Below are 12,859 nucleotides of genomic sequence, written 5' to 3'. Positions count from 1 at the left end.
TGTGGATGTTTTAAGACCATGGTCTGCAGGGTTGGGAAGAACTGGCTTTTCTTTGAAACTAGAAAATCTATTTGGTACCTTTGTTCAACAGACACAAGGAGCAGATCTCATGGTCACAAGTTGTTTTATCTAATTTTTTGCCTCCTGGTTTCCTTTGTTGTGAGTTCCAAGCTGCTTTGTACCCTTCCATCCTTTACAACTATTGAATCTCTTCTACAGATCTGTAAAAATAAACAGGCCATTTCCAGATTACCAGCCAGTGACACCACATCCTGTGTTAGAGCTGATGATAAATAGGAATGAGGCAGGTAGTCCCCCAGGCACATCTGGGAAGCATCCTCTTCTCTCAACAGAAGCACACAGCATCCAATTCCAGCCAAAGCTTGTTTGGCCTTACTGTCTGCTGAACTGAAATGGTTATGCCATTTTCCCCTGAACCTAAAGATTATGTTTTACCTCTCACATTTTTCCTTTTTAAAAAATTTTGTTATATAAAAATATAACCCCCTGGGGGAAATTATTGGCTTTAGCCACGAATCCCAGGTGTATCCTAATTAGCTTTAAAACTTACACGTAAAAAAAAAAAAGCACAAAACTTCAAGTTGAAGACAGCTAAAGCAACTAGCAGCCACGGTTTGGGCTAATTAACTCTTCTGGTAACATCTAGTGACTGGAAACTATGGTCTCAAAGATTCTGTGACAACGTAACTACCCACGATCTTGTGTGTTCTTTTAACTTCTTTTAAATTAATCAACTTTATAGTGATTAGCAACCTGAACTTATTTTTAGCTCTAGAGCTATTTACTTTTCTCCCCTCTCTATTTATGAATTCTTCACTTTCTCCCAGCCAAACCCTCCAACCTTTGCTTTAAATATAGGAATTTTATCCATAGGAATAATAGGAAAAATCACACGGAGGGGTGATTGTGGGGAATGACCTTCCTTTTGCATCCTATGTGTATCAGTCTTGGAAGCCAGGGCAGACTGGTGATGGGCAAAGACAGGAGAAGCACTGTGACTGTGCTGTCTCTGAGAACTCCTAAGCTGTCCTCCCCAACCTTTCTGAAACTTCTCAAGGGAATGGTGTTTGCACTCAGAGTGGTGTCTTGGTAGCTAGTCTGCAGTATAAGGAAAACCACACCTGTAGTTTTATGACAGCTCCAGGAGGGACCAGTTATAGGTGCTTCAGTACTGCACAGCTGTCCATGTTTCTGGGTTAGCCTATGACAGTCAGCAAGCGGGCCTGGAAGTTGCAATAAAAGCACACTCATTCCTACTGGCTTCTCTCCCACCAGCCTGTAAGGGGAGGCATCCTTTCAGAACCTACGTCATCCAGTTTCCAGTATACATGGTCTGAAAAGAATACTCAATAGACTCAGATAAGAAATAAAAATCTTTGTTTAGTAAGGAAAGAGAATATTGGCCCAGAAATTAAAAAAATGGCCTCTAATCACTTCTCTGCCATTAACTAGTTCATGATTTAGGAGAAAACAGTTTCTTCTTACGAACATTAAGTCAAAGGATCTTCAAGACTCCATACACCTATAAAGATTCTGCAAAGGATCAAATTCTCCTACTTGCTCCTCTGAAAACCAACTGCGAACTTCTGGGCAGATATAAGGTAGAGGAATCCGACCCAAGGATACCCAGATTTACACTTCACAGGACATCACAGGAATTCTCAAAGACACATGTTTACTACTTTTCTTCTGAAATCAAGAGAGATCTTGTAGGTCAATGCTGGTTATAAAATTTACATGAAATAAAATATCATTTTTCTGATATATTGACCACCAGTCAGAAGGTTAAATTAAAATTCCTTTGCAAAGGTATAAAGCAATTCTAAAAGTTGAACTAAAATAAATAAATATAATTACCATGACAGAAACACCAAATGAACACTTTTGTCCTTAGTTTGTTCCAGACACTCAGCTCAGGATTTCTACATGTGTTATCTTGGTTTAGCATTGTAAACACACTCTGGCCTTTCATTCTGTTCTTGAATTATCCCCTCGGGCCGGCTTGCATATGCCCACCTCCTGTCCCTCCCGCGAAGAGTTCTGTACAAGGCAAGACCTTTATGCACAAGCAGACCCAACTAGTCCAACCATACCCTCAGGGCTTCCACGGCCTTCATGTTAACACATCACTTCCTGATGGGAGGAAAAGGGCTTCACATTTGTCAAAGAGAAAAGAAGTCTCAGTGTTTGTTTTTTCCTGGTGCACCTCCTTCCAGTATCTGGGATTATTTCATCTACATGAGGAGTGGTTAAATCAATCCCTGCAAAAGCTCTTAAGCTATAATAACCATGATCTTCAGCATTCAATATATTCTAACAAGATCAACCCCCTCCCCCCATGTCAAATGAAGCGGATGAACTGGTGGCTTGCAGTACAAAAGTACATAATTACTAAGCCAAATGCGAGAGGACAAGCATTCCCAATGATAAAGTTTTAATTCCCTTTAAGTCCAACCAGCACAAACATTATCCCTACCTTGTAGTATTGCTAACTAATGAATTGAATTTTGGCAGTTGATTAATCTTAATTTTGTAAACATTAGTTTTTTTCCTGGGTTTTGAATGGAGCTAAAATTAGCATGGTTTTTGTTTTGTTTCATTTTAGATTTTTGTTTTTTATTTTGGGTTTGTTTTGTTGTTTTGTTTTGTTTTTTTTTTTTAGTATAACCTTCATTTCAACTTCCTGTTACTGGCTATTCTATTACAACAAACAGCTCTATCCTTGACCAGGGTCTAAAAAGAAGTCAGAAGAGTTCTGGGAAATAATGATTCCACCTCTCATCCTGTTTCACACACATCCCCTGTCCCTTCTGGGACATGGAGCCACCATTGACTTCTAAGGAAATTCACTTGAGGCTCAATTAAAACTACGGGGTACAAAGAAGAGGCATGTCTTCACCTTTTCCTCCCCAGTAATATCTGTATAGGAGGACTTTTGAGGGCTTGTGGTCTAAGACTAAACTGGGAGGTTCAACTGTCACTCTCTCGTTTGACAACTGCTGGTTCACATCAGCATTCTCTCAGAAGTGCAAATGTCTAAAATTTAAAACTGAAAGAAATCTCTCCCACCAAAGGGAGGGCTCACAGTTTCTGATCTCTCCCCAACTCTCTGTCTTCTCAGCCACTGCCATTTAGCAAAAGCAGTTTAGGAAACAGCAGCTTTATTAGTGTAGAAGACAGGAGGTATGAACTACACTCTTTTTGTTTAAGCCGAGAAGGTCATTTCACATCCCCCATTTTCACACTCTGCTCTCTCCTTAGCATGTTCTCATTTAAAACAGGCTGTCTATTCTATCCTTCTTCCTTCCTTTCTCTGTGATAGCTTATTTTAGAAGGCTTTGAGCCTCTTCTCCTTATTTTCCTCAAAACTACCATTGATAACCTTTAAGACCCTCTCTTCCTTTCTCTACTCTACCCTTTTAGTTTGTTGCCATTACTTCATATTTCTACTGACAAAATACTAACCCAATCTGTAAGTATTTATCTACCCACTTATGACAAACCAAACAATCATATTTTTTCTTTTGAATCATCCTGACATTTATCACTTTCCTCTGAAATTTTATGTTACTTACAAAAATTATAAAAGCAGAGGCCAGTTCAGTCTTGAAAAAGAAAAAAAAAGGCTCTCCAGACAAAAGGCTGGATTTCTGGTGGTGAAGAATAAAGATCTCATGATCAGACTGCAGACAGTGAGGTGGAAATCTCAGTTCTGCCACATTCCAGCTCAGTGTCCTTGGGTGTGCTACACAATCTTCCTGTGCCTCATTTTTCCCACATACGAATTGAAGATCGGATCGTCTTTACTTCACAGGGTAGTTGTAAAGATTAAACAAGAGCCTGGGTATAATTAACCCTTAACACAGTGCCTGGTAAATGGAATCTTAACAAATATTAGCTACAAACCAAAAACATGCACAACTGATTAACTGAGGGTTACATCCCCAGGCTTCACTTGCAGTTCAAGGATTATTATCACATTAAACCATTTCATTTTCAGGAATGTTTTATTTTACTGCACATGGAACATGGACAGGTACACACACACATACACACATACACATGCAAGGTCTCTCCAGAAAAAGTCCAGCCATTGTTAATATAAAGAGAACTGTTTGCATGATACCAATGTAACCTGGCAGCCAAGGAGAGTGGACTGGAATGTTCATGGCCAAACAATGAAGACTTCACTGTACTAGTCAGTGGGGGAGGTAGATGCTGTTGAGTGAGCATGTGCACTGTGTGGCCATCACATTCAAAATGACTGAGTAGAGCAACAAATCTGCATCAAATTTTAAGTTAAGCTTGAACATTCCTCTGCGGAAACCATTTAGATGATTCAGAAGGTTTTCAGGGATGATGGAATGAGTGCAGCACAAATAAAAGTTTGGCACAGACACTTCAAAGTTGCAGCAAGATCACAACCATGTTAAGTGTAGTTTTTGATTGGGAAGGTGTTGTCCATCACAAGTATACCCCTACAGGTCAAACAATTAATAAGGAGTACTACCACAATGGTCTTCATCAGTTGAGAGATACAATATTGTTACCGAAAGAAATCCATAGGGTATGGGAGAGAGCCCAGATGCGGTTACCAAAACAAGCTACCTCCCCAGGGGTCTTTCTGTCACTATAGGTTCTTTGCCTGCTACCAGGTTAAGAATTGTGGCTCTCAATGCCAGTGTTGGGTGAAAAGAAAAGGAACTATTTATTCAAAAGTTATACAGATTTAGAGTAATGGCAGAATGTCACCATTAAAAATCCCAAAGTCCCTTAAAACACCCACAAACCCACACAGTCCTTTCTCCCCCCTTTGCCCAGTCAGGCCAGTCTCAGAACATGCCAATCAGAAAAGTACAGCCCTCCAGAACAAAAAGAACAGAAGTCTGCAGCTTACGTCTCCCAGTTCCCCTCAGTAATCCATGCTCATTGGGGCAGGTCTCCCAAAGTCCCCAGCACCATCAGCAGTGTCACCATGATCTCCAGTTTTTAATCCTAAAGCATGTGGCACCTTCTTATGGCCCAGCACCAAGAGTCCTTTCACCCCTTTCCCGCTCTCATAGTCTCACATCGTCCTCTTGTGTAGTCCTGCATGTCTCTGTTGTTTCTCTCCTGGTGTTGGCCTGCCTGTAATGTAAATACCAGGAATGTCCTCCGTAACCCCATTTCCCACTCCCCCCACAATCAGCTGCACCTGCCAGCACTCCCACAATTTTCCCACTTCATAGCTCTCATGGTAAGTCCAGGGAGGCATAGCCCCTTGGCATTGAGCAAACCATCTCCAAGCTCTCAGGAAGGCATTGTAACCAGGGAAAGCTATCTCTCAGTTATGTCATGGGTCACAGTTATGCATACCGTCTGACTTCATTCAGGCTGGAAGATAAGTCTGCCGTTATTGAGATACAAAATAGCGGTTTTTGCATATCAGGTATGAAGCTGGCCTGTTATTATTAATATGCAAAATAAGTCTCAATGGCCCTGCTCCATGTGTCCCATCCCCCAGCCAGACTTGTTGGGGTGGAGATATTCTATATTCTTGGACACCCCGAGTTCTGGACCCTGTCACAAATCCCCCTTTAGGGGGGCCCTGGATGCACCCTGTTACAATATGCCCAAAACGACTGCAGCTATTGACCACTGGTGATTGGCAGTTTCATCATGGCAAGAAGCCCACTCATGTATCACATCTCACACAGAGTTTTTTTGCAAAACATCAAATAACACAGGTGACTCAGCCTCCATAGCCCAGATTTGGAGCCCCGTGACTTCTGGCTTTTCTGAAAACTAAAATCACCTTTGAAAGGGAACAGAATTCAGAACTTTGATGAGATCCAGGAAAATCTGATGGTGATTAGTGGAACTGTGTGAGGTCCCAAGGTGTCTAGTTAGAAGGGGACAGAGGCATCATAGTCCTGTGTAGTGTTTCTTGTATCTTGTATCTTCTTCAATAAATGTCTCTATTTTTCATATTATGTGGCTGGATTATTTCTGGACTGACCTCATATACTTTTTTGAATTTCTCTTTTACTAATCTGCCACCGGGAAATCAAGCAGTAAGTGCCTGCATTTTGTGAGATGCTGTCAACCAGCACTATGAAAGGTAGGAGGAGGCAGGAATCTGCTTTCTGTGCTCTGAAAGCTAGCTGGAAGAGAAGACACGCTCTCAGCAAGAAAACACCAGCCACATAAGAGCCATTTCCCAAATCTTTATTAGTTGGTGATTAAATGAGTGGCACAGTCACTGCGAGGTAAGAGAACTATGACCTGGCATGCTCTATGAATTCCTGGAGCAAGGAGGATGAAAGCTGAGCCTTAAAACCTGGGCATACTTGGACTAGACAAGAGCAGTGGACTGCATATCATCAGCAGAGAAATTTCAGAAACAGTGGTCCAAGTCTGGACAGAATAGAGCATGTTCAGTAGACAGGTTCTGAATTTTGCTGGAGCAAAGCAGGAATATTTTACACCAACATCCCGTGAAAGACAAAGCGTCAGCTTATGTTGACTTCACTGAATGTGCATTTTCACTTTGAATTTCTTATTATAACCCAGGTATGACAACGAAGTTTCATCTGGAAAACTATCTCCTAGCAATTGACAGTGATTCATTAGAACTCTCCATTGAGGATTCTGAGGCCACTGGTTCTCAGGAAAACAGAGCATGATTATTAATGTCTGCCAGGAGGAAAGAGAGAGGTGGCTTACATGGTATATGTCTGCCATCCCAGCAATGTAAACAATGGAGATCTAAGAGGGCAATTTTATCCAAAGAGTGACACTGTAAAAGAGAAGTTTTAAAAGTTTAATTTGGCAACAGATCATAGGATAGGCTGCTGAAGAGAGGCGGCAAAAAAACCACTTTGGAGGCTTTTGCTGAAAAAAGGACAGTACCAATACAAACATTAAAAAAGGGATACATTTAAGAGATTGTAAGAACAAATCGATATACTTAGCATGACCTCTAAAGAGCCTTTAGACTGAGGTAGGGTGTTCTTAATAGACTTTGTTTTTTAGAGCAGTTTGAAGTTCACAGCAATATAGAGCAGAAGGAGAGGGGTTTCTCATACACCCCCTGCCCCCACATATGCAAAGCCTCCCTCATTTTCAACATCCCCTACCAGAATGGAACATTTGTTACAACTGATGAACCAACATTGACACATCACAATCTCCCAAAGTCCGTAACTGACATTAGGATTCACTGTTTAAGCTGTACATTCTATGAGTTTGGACAAGTGTATAATGACATGTATCCACCATTGTAGTTTTATACAGAGCAGTTTCCCTGCTCTAAAAATCTGTGCTCTGCCTATTCCTTCCTCTCTAACCCCAGGCAACCATTGATCTTTTTACTGTCTCCATAAGTTTTTTCTTTTCCAGAATGTCATATAGTTTGAATCATATAGTATGTAGCTTTTCAGATTAGCTTCTTCCACTTAGAAATATGAATTTCATTTTCCTCTACTGGAATGAGCTTGCTAGCTTATGTCTTTGTAAGGCTGTATAATATTCCATTGTCTGGATGTACCACAGTTTATTTTTCCATTCATTTATACTACAGGGCATCTCATTTGCTTCCAAGTTTTGGCAGTTTGAATAAAGCCACTACAAATATCCATGTTCAGGTATTTCTGTGGACATAAATTTTTTCTCCTTTTGAGTAAGTTACCAAGGAGTGCAATTGTTAAATCACATGATAAGAATATGTTTCATTTGGTAAGAAACCAACAACTTGTTCTCCAAGGTGGCTGTACTATGTTACATTCCCACCACCAATGAATGAAAGTTCCTATTGTTCCATATCTTCACCAGCATCTGGTGTTGCCAGTGTCCTGGATTTTGGTCATTCTGATAGGTGTGTAGTAGTGTCATATTGTTGTTTTGCATTTTCCTGATAACATATGATGTGGTGCAGAGTTAAGGCACTTTGATTCTTGAGAAAGTCACCATATTGGCTAGTCTTACATGAGCAAAGGTTTGTCTATTTCATGCTTCTTTCACCAAGCACTGCACCTAACAAACAGCAAGGTAAGAGGGTATTTGAAATACAAGGTAAGTAAGTTCTGAAAATTACAGATAAGGAAAATTTTGGATATGGTCTATTCTTAACATCAGTGAGTATTTTGGTAAATATGGTAAAAGCTTTACCCTGACAAAGCAGAGACCACCTGGAGGGATTCTATGACCTTAGGCAGAAATGTTGGATGATAATGAATATAAAACTTGCCTTCTTCATAATTCTGACCAGCATCTTGGCTTTGTCTTAGTTCAAGCACTTTTGTCTCTCTATCTTGTGACAAGGTAACTATGTATATAAGGAATATCATGGCAGTTATGCTAGAAATAAAGACACGAGGCTTAAGCCAGACTCATTTCAAGGACAAGTCTCTCAAAAGTCCTCCTGGAGGACAGAACAGAGGAAAAGCAGGAAGACACTGATGATAATTACTGATACTGCCAAACATATTTATGTGTTCATTTACTGAAGGGTCACTAAGTATAGAATTCTGAATTAAAAACCATTTCAAAATTATGAAAATGGTGTATACCCTCCAGAAACATACACTCTACTTAAGAGAAAAGTAGCATGTTTATTAAAACTAGGGAATACATAAAGGATAACACAGGCCATGCATAGCAAACGTCCCTACCTGTGTCTTGCCAAATAAGCTTAGATATGCTGGGAGGTGGGCAAAGGAAACTATGATTTGGGAAATGGGAATAACCATTCACATAAGTGCTGAATCACAGAGACTTCATAAAGCTATGGGAATGCTAGGCAATGAGAGTAACAAAGGAGGAGGAGCTGTGAGGCAAAGGACAACCCTTACTGGGGGTCCCTCCTTGCTGCACAAATGTGTTGATTACGTGAAACCAAGTGGGCTGAGGGAAAGATGGTTGGGATATTTCCTTAGACAATGGCTTGATTGAAAGGTCACTTCCTGCCACTTGCCATATCCCTGAGGGGCAGTCCCAGGCTGGCTCCCAGTGCACAGTGATGGCTGTGTGGAAAGTCAAGCTTCCAAACAAAGGCTTGCCTTGTGGAGGCATAGGCCTAAACCCTTCATAGGGGTTTAGACATGAATTGAAGGTAAGTATTCATGTTTAACTGTCCATTCAAATGTAATGCAATCTGTATAGTTTTTCAATTCACAATCATTATAAATTGCTGTGAATGTTTTCCTATGCTTTGTTAACGCCATGATTTTTCATGTCATCTGAGAAACAGAAATCCTTCACTCCCAAATGAGCAACATTTTGAACTCAACCGTGACCTTAACATGATAAAAATCTGTGCCATTGAAAAGAAACATAAAGTGTTTTGTTGTTTTGTTCTGTCTTTTCCCCTGAAAGCCATCCAAGGGCCGAATCCCATTGCCTGTGTTCACAATGAATATGACATAGAAAGAACATGGTATTTTAGACAGAGCTTTCAGAAAAATCCATATAAGGGAAAAAAGAAACATTTGATGCTGAATTCTTTCCTAATTTAAGACATTTTGAGTCCAGTTTTTATTTAAAAATAAAAAGAGGAGTAAGAAGGATTCCAGGGCAAATGCTCCTGGGATTTCTTGTGTGAACTGAATGTAGCGATGAGCAGACTTTGTCCAAGTCACTGAAGGAACCCCCAGGATAACCTAAATGTCCCCTCTGGGTACCTAGCCAGGACTGGCCTGTACAAGAGATCTCAGCCCTCCCCCAGCCCTCACCCTTAGCTTCTGAATCCCAACATAACTCAATACTCTAGCATACTACACAGATTGGCGTGTTGTTTTGAAATGCTCTCGAGTTCCTTAGTGGAAACATTGCATAATCTAATGCAGTGTTTATCAAAGCAGATGATCTGCATCAGAATCACCTGGAGTTTTATTAAAAGGCAGATTCCTGAGCCCATGCCTGGAATTGCTGAATGTGAAACATCTATGGGCCTGGGCATCTGCATTGTTAGAGACAGTAACTGAGTCAGATTCACTGGCTAAAGAACCTTGAACTTTGAACTCTGGTCCTAGTTTCACTATTGAACATCTGTTGCAGACTTTCAGCCAGTCATTTAATCTCTGTGACTCAGTTGTTTCAACTTTAAAATGCTATTATTGTGAAGAAATACATGCAGAAGTCCTCATACCTATGAGATAAAAATATTCACACATGTACTTATGAGTTCCGTACTTAAGTGATAAAATCTTTGAGATCCTGGGATTTTTTTGATAATTTCCCTGTTGGTAATGTCATTTGATAACTGGATTTCAGTAAACAGTTGTTTAATATACTAGACAGCAGAAGACTTGGAAGTATTTGTACCTGATACTTAGAGAAAGTCAGTTAGTCACCAGAAATCCACAACAATGTAGAATTTACTTTGGGTGAATTTACCATGAACCAGGGTCTTCTCTAGGAGTTGAAGGTTAATAAACTATCAGAATTGATTAAACTTAATGAAACTGCTGTGTGTTGTCTAACAACGCTTTATAAAGTAGACATGTAAGGCCTCCTTCCCAAATTATTCACTAGTTTTCCAGGAGAAAAATAATGCAGGTAGCCTGACATGTCATGTTGACTACCCAACATGAATGAGAGTAAGAGCCAGGAGATCTGGTTTTTAATTTAAAAAAAAACTTTTATTGAGGACATTATTTTAACGTTTTCTCATAACAATACTTTGACTACTATATTATATCCCTATTTTACAAATGAGTAAACTGAATCATAGGGAAGTTAAGTGGCTTTCTGCCACAGCCTGATAGGCGTGTATCTTCAAGAGGGAAAGACCTGACAGTGTGGGCTGATCACTGAGTGCTGAGGCCAGGGGGGCGGGTGTTTCACCGAGGGGACTCATTCTCTCTCCCTTTTTTTGGTTGACATATTTCTTTCCTTATTTTTTTTCTTTAAATCTGGTTAAGTCTTCATTCAGGTTCATGTCAGTCTTATAAGCTCTGGAGTCATTTTACCTTATAAAGTCAATATTTCTCTATTTTATTTGATAAAAGGATGAGTACTTATATAAACAGTTATGTGTTTATGATCATGGTTATTAGAAAAAATATATAACCCATATATCAAATCCTAATCTTAAAAATGGCATTACAAAGATGAGGTTAAGTAATTTAAAACAAGGAATTGATATAAAGTTCATTTAATGAAAAACATGAAACAATAGTTTTGGTTGTGTGTAGATTATCACCAATTTGTGGAAAGAATAACAAGTGCAGTTGGAGAAAGATTGCTTTAAGTTGATTGGCCTCTCTCTGTCTTATTTTGAGTGTTTTTATAGTTTGGCTTTCAAGAAAAAATATTTGCTTCTGTTTTCAAGCTTTTCAGAGGCTACCTCAAACTAGCCCCTATTGGGCCAGCAACATATACGTGTATCATCTGAAATTACACTGCTGACTATGGAACTCCCAATCACACTAAATATACATATAGTAACAACAGCTCCATTTATTGATTTACATATGAATCACACACCCTTCTAGCTATTGTACATATACCATTATTAATTATGAGAACTTCTATGGGGTAGGTGTCATTATGTCCAATGTATAGATATACAAACTGAGACCCTGAAAATGCAGTAATTACCTAACAGCCCCTTAACTTACTAAATATGGGAGCCAAATATCAAACTCAGATACATCATTCCCTAAAGTGCTTATTCTTTTTCCAATATACCTTGCCTTCCTGTACTAAATTCCCTAAAATATATTACATAAAAGACTTCACAATGTCTTGACAGCAAAGTTTCAGTGAGTATATTGTAGTTTTAGAAAAACTATAACCTATTACTGGGTATGTTTGTCTTTAAGTGAATTGAATTTATTGTATTTTCCTATGAGTTGCCTTTGAGAGGTCTGCCAAGTCACTACATCTGCTTTTCTCTGAAGCCAGCCCCCTCCTCTTTCCCATGGAAATGAGAAGCTGGCAATTAGATTTATACCAGAGGGTCCATCTTGTCCTGGTCAGCTAGGGACTGCCACTTCTCCTCAGTCAGAGTCACTCTGATTGATTTGTTTTTCCTGGAAATCTGGACAAAGAACTACTTTGGTGACTAGAGGACAAGTAAATTCAGAAGCTATGGGACAGTAGATGGGGTAGAGAAGAAGGAGAAGACTGACACAGAAATGTACCTGGAACCAGAGAACCAGGCCTTGAGATGAAACAGAGGAGAGAGAGAGAGAGAAAGAGAGAGCAAGAGAGAACTAACCTGGATTCCTAGTTACAGCTTCTCAGGAGCCCCAGTTACGCATCCCCTACCCTTGTGCTCTGTGAAGTATCCTTACAATAAATTCTTATTTTTTAATTAAGCTAATCTGACATGGATCTCTGTTATTATAACCAAAACAGAGTTAAGTAATATAGTCACAATATTGGAAAGATATTTCTCCTTAAAAACACTTCCTAGTGAGTAGCCCTGAACCATTCAGATTATTCTGATCATTCATTCACTGGTAGTGATGATATGACAGGTGACTGGAGTTACTGCTAGAAACTAGTCCATTTGATTGCATTGCAGTATATACGATTAACATACAAAGATAAATGACTCATGTTCTTTGATGGCTTTCAATAAATTGTCCAAATATTTTGTATTATAAAGATATTCAAGTGAGAAAATATTACATTCTTCTCTAAAAAACAGAATCAAGAAAGATGGCCTTTAGTTATCCACTAAACCTATTTGTCTCATCTGGCCCCTTTAGTTGCTCCTTCTATTCATCCTGCTTTAAACATTCTTAGTAGAAACTCTAGAATAATTTTTGATCAGTCAAAAGAAGAGGCAAATTTAGCAACCAAAGCATATATATTACTTAGCATATGTTAATATGATGGTACATATGAG

This window comes from Phyllostomus discolor, chromosome 3 (genome assembly GCF_004126475.2).
Source record: "Phyllostomus discolor isolate MPI-MPIP mPhyDis1 chromosome 3, mPhyDis1.pri.v3, whole genome shotgun sequence".
NCBI lineage: Eukaryota > Metazoa > Chordata > Mammalia > Chiroptera > Phyllostomidae > Phyllostomus > Phyllostomus discolor.
This window is presented reverse-complemented; position numbering follows the sequence as displayed.